A 10,121-nucleotide genomic window follows, 5' to 3' on the forward strand; every position below is an offset into this window, starting at 1 on the left:
GACTTTTCATAAATTAGATTGCTTCAATATCAATAAAAATATTACTTTTTATAAATTAGACTGCTTGAATATCATTAAAATGTGACTTTTTATATATTAAATTGTTTCAATATCAATAAAAATATTACGTTTTATAGATTAAATTGCTTTAATATCAATAAAATATGACTTTTTTATAAATTAAATTGCTTCAATATCAATTAAAATATTACTTTTTATAAATTAAATTGCTTTAATATCAATAAAATATGACCTTTTATAAATTAAATTGCTTCAATATCAATAAAATATTACTTTTTATAAATTAAATTGCTTCAGTACCACTAAAATATGACTTTTTATAAATTAAATTGCTATAATATCAATAAAATATGAGTTTTTATAAATTAAATTGCTTCAATATCAATAAAAATATGACTTTTTATAAATTCAATTGCTTCAATATCAATAAGAATATTACTTTTTATATATTAAATCGCTTCAATATCACTAAAATGTGACTTTTTATAAATGAAAAGTCACATATTATTGATATTTAAGCAATTTCATAGTGAAATCTACTTCGCAGATATAACATACTCTATATCTAGATTCGAACCCATGGATTTTCGTCGGACATCTCGTATGTTTGCGGAGATGATGATGATGATGATGATGATGATGATGATGATGATGATGATGATGATGATGATGATGATGATCGCTACCGGTACAACCGAAATCCCAGAGTCGGGACACTTTTTTATTTAGAAATACACCACTGATCCACAGGTGTTTGTTATTATTTTAGCCGGGATAAACTGTCAAGAAGGTAGAACTCATTCTTATCCGAGTGGGACTTCTAAACTGTTCCAAAGATTGTAAACGTTGCATAGAATAATATCAATTTAAAAATAGTTCATACATAAATACCACAATTAAAAAAGGAAGTACAGAATTCATTATTTCTATTGCAAATCTACACGTAGCTTAAAGAAAATCACGCGAACACTCACGATGCAGTTGATGTTCATCTGATGCATACATCATATTCACCAAGGCATGTTGACGACATAGCTGTTGGGTGGTTACTAACGGATTTGTACCCCCACTCCATCTCTCCCCACCTCATTTCAACTCGCAGCCACCCTTATCAAGACAATTTATACTTCCTGTATATGCTCTGATCAACATTGCCAACCCATGGTGACGTACGATAATCGATCATAGCTCTCATAGATGTAAATGTCTTAATTGAACTGTGGAAAAGATATTTTATTTTTGGGGACTTCTTATGTAGGTCAAAACTTTGCGATGTGTTATTTAAATCTCTATATTAAAATTTAACTTGAATAAGGAATAATATATTTACAGCGGAGATGAGAATGAATTTGAAACAAGTACACCTGTATGTCGGATACAGAAATAGGTAAAACTTTATAATGCTATAAAAATGTATTGGAAGTGCAAATATAAACGTGTAAAATAAATGTTTGGTACTTAACATGACCATAATGATAGGATAGACCTACTTGTAGCAGAAGGAGGATAAAAACAATAATAAGAGGGAGGAAAGGTTTTAAAATTAATTTAATATTTTCTTAACTTGCATTGAGAACTAAAACCAGGTAAGTTAAATGCATTTTATGTTAGCTAATATTGGTACATCCCAGTGTTTGTGCCCATGACGTTCTTAGTGAGTTAAAATAAAAGGTTGACATAATGAAACTGTATTTTCTTATTGCATAAATATGTTATGGTCATTTCTTCAAAAACATCTTTGTATCGCCTAATTTTTGTTCTCCTTACAACAATTATTGTAAAATAAAATCATTTTGAACATAAAATAATTTCCATAAGTTAATTATATTATTTGAGTTGCATTAAAATATATTAATTGTTCCTCTTGTATTAAATATGAAGTATTTTATTTTAATATTGTATAACACACCAGAAAGTGTATAAATAATAAACAAACAAATAAACATATATTTAATATTTAATAACATAAGTAAGTTCGAATGTGACAAAAAGTTATGGAATGCTTTGTTCCCATGCGCAGTGAAGCCAACCAATTTCCGGAATTTAATTGAAATATAATTTTGAAAGTCCCCTTGATCCATTTGAAATATATCCTGTATGCATTCCATCGTTTTAAAAATAATTTTGATCATAACAGAATATCAGAACCATGTATTGTAATTTGTTTTGCAAAGTCAGTCAACGCTTCCGAAATTGATTGTTCGTTTTGTAAAATGAGCTTTGCAATGATTATAGAGATTTGTAAGGCATTTCATTACACTAAGCAGATTTAGGCTACTAATCGAACGTAGTTATCGATACTGTTCAACACTTCGTGTAAATGTGAATTTCATGGAGACGGAAAAAATTGTGCGCTATTATCGTCCTATCATAGCTCGAGTCTTCTACTGTCGCTGTTTATATGTGCATTTATTATATAGATTGTAGGGTTAACATTTCGAATAAACTACAAAAATAAAAATAAATTAATAGGTGTGTTCATAATATTTCTTTATTAGAAGAAACTGCGTCCAGGGTTGTACACAGTAAACTTTATATATAATCACAAGTTCGTCGTTTTGGTTTAGGACATCTGAAGAACGAAAATGTGACATAAAGGTAGAAACTTTCTGAATTCCTTATTCTCACCATCCACTGGTGGGGAGCTTTTGAATACTAATTAACTTAATTGAATGTAGTCTACTATGGTTACGTTTTAATGTTTCATACGATATAGTTAATTGAAGACAAAAGAAAAGACAGTGTACCGTATTTGCAGAGGCACATGTATTGCTATTGTAAACCTTTATTTCAATCCTGTAAAATTCTCACTCTTCCATCGCTATATGTATTGCAGTGTTTGTTATATACCAAAATGAATATAGATAATTTCCCTTTGAACTTGCATTTTCACGAACACCATACGAGAAGTTGTAAAGATATAAGACTTGATTTATGCAGATACAAGACTACACAAAACAGTATTTATTATATATCTCTGAAGTTTTATAATAGCTTACCTAATTCAACTAAAAATTTAAATTATGATTCATTCAAATCGTTAATTGAAAGAAAATTGTATGAACATAATTTGTATAGCATTAACGAATATTTTAACTTGGCAAATAATTTTGTATCTTATTTATATTGACGTTGCTATGCATAAGGTACTTATGCCCAAGCCATAAAGTAGCTATCTACCTACCTACCTACATATCTATTAAAATATGAAAGCTGAAAAATAATGTAATTAACTGAAAGACATTACTTCCTGCAATTTGATCAACTTCTGAAAATTGTATCTTTATAAATAAAGTGTGTGTATTATATCATAAAAAGGATAAACACATTCTGAACATGTGACTTACTGGCTTATTTACGGAGTCTGAACAATTTAAATCTGATTCGTACAACAGTTTTAACAATGACCTTATCATGAGGTCATTTTACCAATCTGAAATTTTATAGAAGTAGGTATAAATTTAATAATATGTATAACATAGTCTTTGTACAATTTTCTGTTGTGCAACACTGTATTTGTGTTCAATATAATATATTAAATTTAATAATAAAGTCATTTACTACATTCCATTTCTCTCTTGGTTACGATGTTACGTTTCTCTGAGTAAATAAAGATTTTCGAAGCTTTCGAGTGACTTCATTAGTAGAACTCATATCTTGTGATGTCATAACGGAAAGATGCGACTTTTGTGATGAAGTTTGTGACTTTTGGTATTATTTTCTAAAAATTTTAGGTAAGAAAAATCTGTTTCGGACCTTTATATCAGTTGTTCTGTTATGATAAGAAATTATTGTAGAATGCAGGTGCAAGAAAATGATGTGACATGAGAAATAACTCAGCTTCCGTTACACAATGAAGTGAGAGATGGTCAGAGTTTGTAAATGAACGGATGTCATGCACTGGACTTGTGTTACTAAGATTGTAATAGCTTGTAATGTATTTAATATATATTTTTATAATAAATGTTATAATAGGCTAAATGTAAAATGTAAAAAAAAAACTTGTATTAATATAGTACTTGTAAACAATATGCAACAATTATGTGTGAGTTTACAGAAGTCAGAGCACTTGAATTAATAGTGTGTACTTATTATGTTTCACACTTATTAATATAGCAGTAGAATATTACACTAGACTAGACATACGAGTAAAAACAACTGTGAACATAAGTTTGTTCAATATACTTTTTTCTACCAAGTGGCAAAACAAAAAAAAAAACAAAAACAAAAACTACAAAACTGTTTTTATCATTGATTATAGTTCACGTTAACACTTTGTTTGTTAAAAACATAAAATTGTTTAGTCACACGTTAAAAAGTGTTAAAATTTGTAAAAAAAAAAAAAAAAGGTATGTACCTTGGACAGGCGGCCCGCTTCGACGTGATGTTACGTCTTCATCAGTGTCTCCTGAACTACTGACCGACGTGATGAAGACGTAACATCACGTCGAAACGGGCCGTCTGTCCAAGGTATATACCTTTTTTTCTTTTACAAATTTTAACACTTTTTAACGTGTGACTAAACAATTTTATGTTTTTAACTGTTTTTATCTGTTCCAGTGAGAAGTAGTGATCTTACTGTATGGCTGAATATCGGACAAATATGTATGTATGTATGTATGTATGTATGTATGTATGTATGTATGTATGTATATATATATATATATATATATATATATATATATATATATATATATATATATATTGTTTTACGAAACTTAAACAGAGTTACATATTACTGTTTTAATCTAAGTATTAAATAATATCTTTGCATACATTTAGAGCTAGGAAGATTCCTTCTCAATAACGTTTCATTGCCTACAAAAGCTGTTAACATATTCACAAAAACAATTTGATATGTCATACAGTGGACTATAGGTATCCTACAAGGAAAACTCAGTTCAGACTCCTCGCGGCGCGCATGCTATAACCCTCTTACCCCCCTGCAGTAGGCGTGAGAGCATGCTGGGAACGGGAGCATACGTCATCTGCGCGAGACAGTCACGTCCGCTGGTGTCTGCGCAATGAGTTGGATGCCGTCTTGGCGTCTTGATCATTCGTGTACAGCTTCGTACATTGAATTAGTAGAGCAGAGTGTTATGTTCTTTCATTTCAAGCACACACTCTCTATTCAGATTCCCTAAAGACGTAGGCTTTGTTAGTCACCTTTAAAATCTCTAACTCAATTTCGAAACAATATGTGCAACATAGCTTTTATGCGTAAGATATAGAGAAAATGTATCGCCACATCGAATCAGCGCATTCACTTAGCTAGACAATGTGGCGTTAATCTCAATAATGTCACTTTGGGACGACCATAACGAGCCCCATTTTATGTTCATAGTTGTATTGTGTTCACTGCAGTTACTGCACATATTATATGCATATTTTTCACAGTAGGTTTTGAATTAACGGTTTTGTACTTTATTACAACTAACAATAAATTTTGTATGATGTTATATTGAATTAATTATGGTATCATATATAAAATAAATAAATGTATTATATGATTGAATAACGAATAAATTGCTTAATGAAACTAAATTGTATTTGTAATTAAAATCATATCACATTTTACAGCAGAGTACTTATTAGGGCATCCATACGTGACAGGCATATCGATAGTTGAGAACCAGACTGTTCTAAGTCCAACTTTTTATAAGAAAGGAATCTGTGTTTCATTATGTTCCAGTTCTTGTCTGCATATATGACTGGAACAAAATTATAAATATTTCTCTCCAAAAGGTTGGTATGAAGCTATTCCAAATTGTTTCATGAAGCTTTGAATGTCAGGAGCTTAAAATGGCTCTTCTGAAAAAATAAAATAAAATAAAATGGACTTGGAACAGTCTGGTTCTGGGCCATGGATATGTTCAGATTACTGAAAATGTCAGCAAGTTCGAAAATAAAAAAGGAATGAATTAAGTGAAATTGTAGTATGAATACAAAATATTAAGTTTATATGGTATTAAAAAAAATTTTTATTCAGTTTAACTAAACGAAATATTGTAAGTAATATACTTTAAAACTTAAGACTAAATGGCAGCAAATGCAAAAGTGATTGTTAAAAAGTACAGACTAATTATGTCATAGGGTCTATGGCAAAAACAGACTGATATTAAATATTTAGGTAGTCACTCTGATATTCAATTACCTTGGGTAATAATTGAAGACTGGACATAAAAAGGCTATAAGTTCCAAAGAAAAACACCGCAGAAAACAGGGCTTTCTTGTGGGACTAATAATGCAATATCATATGTTTTCACATCTATGGAAGAAGCTAGGTTCTAAATAAAAATTTAAAAAAAAATTAATTTCCAAAGATATTAGTACTTACAACTTTTTTATGTCCAGTCTCCAATTGTCGATTATTATTTGAAGAAAAGATTATCCACATTAATTTGATTCGAAATTTATGAGGTTGTATTCCTCCTCCTTATGTGAAAGTATACCGCACTTTTTTGTTTCTGTTTTTGCAGTTAATCTGTTGCCATCCATCCATCCATCCATCCACCCATCCATCCATCCATCCATCCATCCATCCATCCATCCATCCATCCATCCATCCATCCATCCATCCATCCAGTTATTTAACTAGCTAGCTAGTGAGTACAGATTAAAATAAATAAAACAAAAATGTTTCTAGCCACTACCGTGTACGGTGTGGTCTTAGTCAATAATATAACATAAAATTTACAAGGATAGTTTACTAAATACAGTAAGTAACTTAATTCAAACCAATAAATAACACACAAGAGCAAAAAAAAGAAGAAGAAAGAGAAAAAGATAGAAAAAACACATTTAATATAAACTGACAATCAGACAGAAGCCAGTGATATTCAATAAAAACGTGAATATAGTCGATAGAAATAAAAGGTAAAAAATGCACACATTTGTTAATATTATATATCATGAATAATTTTATAAATTTCTTTTTTAAAAGTTTCAATTTTAAAATGTTTCAAATTTGGAAAATGCTTTGTAATTTTATTATAAATTCTTGGGGCGAAACTAGCACCATGTTTAAGAGCTGCACTTGTATGACATTTAGGCTCAATTAATGGGAAAGTAGACTTTTGTCTTCGAGTACGATATTCATGTCGATTAGATTTATGTTTTATTTGATTCCTGTGGATCAATCTTTTGGGGACGTATTAGCAAGATTAATGAAATCCTTCTATTGCAAAAGAAAATATTAATAAAAAAAAGTGTCATTATACAATGCCATGTAGATTTCTGTTTGTCACCTTAGGTACTTTGACTATAAGCTTTAATCAGGATTAGGATCCGAGACAACTTAAGAATGAAGTGAAGTTACAGTGCAACGGAGTACAGATGGAATGAGGTGGCGCGTTGAGTTTTGTTTACCTGTGCGTTAGTATACAATCCGGTTCGTAATCAGAGGTACAGTATTCTTCCGTCTCTCCGGAACGAACTCAGGCCATCACAATGCATTTTCAATTCATAGTGAACAATTTTTCCGAACTAGTTGCAATTATGTACATGGTTGTTCATTGTAACGCTAACACCTTCAACGTCGCCGAGGGACAGGAAAACTTGTGAGGTATGTATCCTACTTCATTTTCCACGGTCACTGGATTGTACTGTTAACAGTAGAATATAACGAAGCACATTGATGTCATTGTTTACATTCACAGTATGTCTGTCTACTATGTTCAAGGGACTCTATGTCAAGTTGTGGGTACATTGGTTGCTAAAGTGTCCCGGATCCTAAGCCTGATAATAATATTATCTTCGATTTCATCAACAGGGGTTAAAAATATATATTAACCCTGAGTTTATTAACTTCAGGTTGAAAGTTTAACTCGTTCCTGCGACTAATGCCATTCGCCAAACTTTTCGGCAGAGAGTTAGCTACAACGAGTTATACACTAGTTGGTTAGTTAACACCACTTTTAATCCTCGAGGAAAAGAGAAAGAAGTACTAATCTAGAAGACCGTGACCGAGAATTTGTTTTTGTGAACGGACCTTGTTGCTTGGATCTTTTGTTTTCTTCCACTACTCCATCCTTTGTCTTATTGATGCAATAGCTACAGACACCTTAGAGACAATTCTACAACAGTAGCTTTTGAAACTTCAACATTGTTTCCAATCATTACATGAAAAGACCCTGTAGAATAATAATAAAAATAATAATAATAATAATAATAATAATAATAATAATAATAATAATAATAATAATATCTTTATAGCACTTGCAGCATATGAGAGAAAGAGAGGCCTGTTTCTTTCCGTTATGTATTCCAACCTCTCGCGAATTTAATCGACAATGTTACTAAACACGACTTTCAAGAATTTACAGGTTATCTCCTTACAAATTGTTCCTCAGATATATTCTCAGAGGTATCTCTGTATTAGGAATACCATTTAACATCTAAATAGAGCAATTCTGCGTCAAAAACATTATTTACAGCAACCATTTTGTTTTTGGCCTCCAGTTAAAGTTTTAACCCAACTAAAAGTAAGTGTTAACTTAACCCCAAGCTTAACCACGTGTTAAAACTAACAAAGCTAAAACAAACAGAATTTTGATCGAATCTAGAGTCAAAACTGTATAACAAGAATTAAAGTTTCAACAGACCCTTACTCTTCGTACATAACTCCCCAGCAAATTTTGATTTAAGATATAACATACATCACTATAATATTAGGTTTGAATCAAATATAAATATGACCTATTTTAGATTTAAGAAGGACCCATAATAGTTACGTAGGACCTAAATTGTTTAATAGGCTAATTGCTTGAAAATGTAAAACACTTACCGGTACCTAGCAAAACTTTAGAAGCATCCTTTTTATTCAATTTTGATTAAATAATGTACAGACCCAGAAAGAAAATTTGGGCCACCTGAATTTTCCAAGTTCCAGTTACAACATACTGCGCATGCCTATATAGTGCCTAAAGATAAATATCACATTATATTATAGATTCGATGATACGTTACATTTCAGATTCGATGGTATGTAGTCTTAAGAAAGAGCTTTATTCTACGATACATCTCAAACATAATTTGCATTAAGATATTTTTTGCCGTAGAGGTATTAGGTCGAATATATCAGAAGGGTGATCGGGTGTTTGCTCCGTATACTGTAGGCCTATGTTGGATTCTTAGTGACTGATACCACAATTAATATTTTTATTTCCTTCGTTCTTGAGAACAATTTTATAGGAGCAATATCTTCCAATAAATCATAAAATGTGCAAATTTGTTGTACGGAGTAGAGGCCCGAAGACTAGTACCACAGTCTCCAGCGGGCTTATTGTGCCTTACCACTCCTTTACTTTTGACCTTGTAAGTATTGTGACTCGGCTTTGTGATACCAACTGCTGATTCAACTTGTAACGTCTTTACCGTTCCGATGAAGTCCCCCTGCAGTGCCATTTCACCCTCCTACAGTCTCCTCAGACTGATGCCATCTGTAGGTCAGTCACAATACTACATCATGCCGACACCGTTTTGGTTCATGCTAATGATGGTAATTGGGAATCATATTTTACTGTGAATGAAATTCTTAAATTTCGGTACAGAAATTTGCTTCATTTCGGTAATTTTTCTCACAAAAAAACATAAATTCGGTGTTGTTTTACATTTTAAAAATATAACTTTCTGACTCTCGTCTTCCTAGAGACACTAGAAGTATGTAACATCATTCGTGACTTTGAATTAACAAATTTGGGGGTACAAGCTTGAGTGGAAAAGTATCTGTGGGGTTACGAGAAGAAAAAAGGTTGAATACCATTGTAACAGATTAGTAATAGCAATAATAACAGTAATAGTAAAATTACCAAATGTGTATATAAACATGAGATTATGTAGTAAGACACCAAAAACCAAATAACCAAATCAAAACGTCGGCTTAGAGTGTAAACCTGCTAACTAACAAAAAGGAAATTTTACAGGGTAATACGAACTGTACTTCGGATTTGGTCCTAAAATTTCAGGATTAGTTTAGCAATACTCAGCTTTTTTTGTTTTCCCTGTAAAATTTCCTTTTTGTTAGTTAGCAGGTTTACATTCTAAGTCGACGAAAAGCTTACGAGTCGAAAGGGAAAATATCATTTGGAATTTTCTTTATA

Source organism: Periplaneta americana, chromosome 2 (assembly GCF_040183065.1).
Source record: "Periplaneta americana isolate PAMFEO1 chromosome 2, P.americana_PAMFEO1_priV1, whole genome shotgun sequence".
Classification (NCBI taxonomy): Eukaryota; Metazoa; Arthropoda; class Insecta; order Blattodea; family Blattidae; genus Periplaneta; species Periplaneta americana.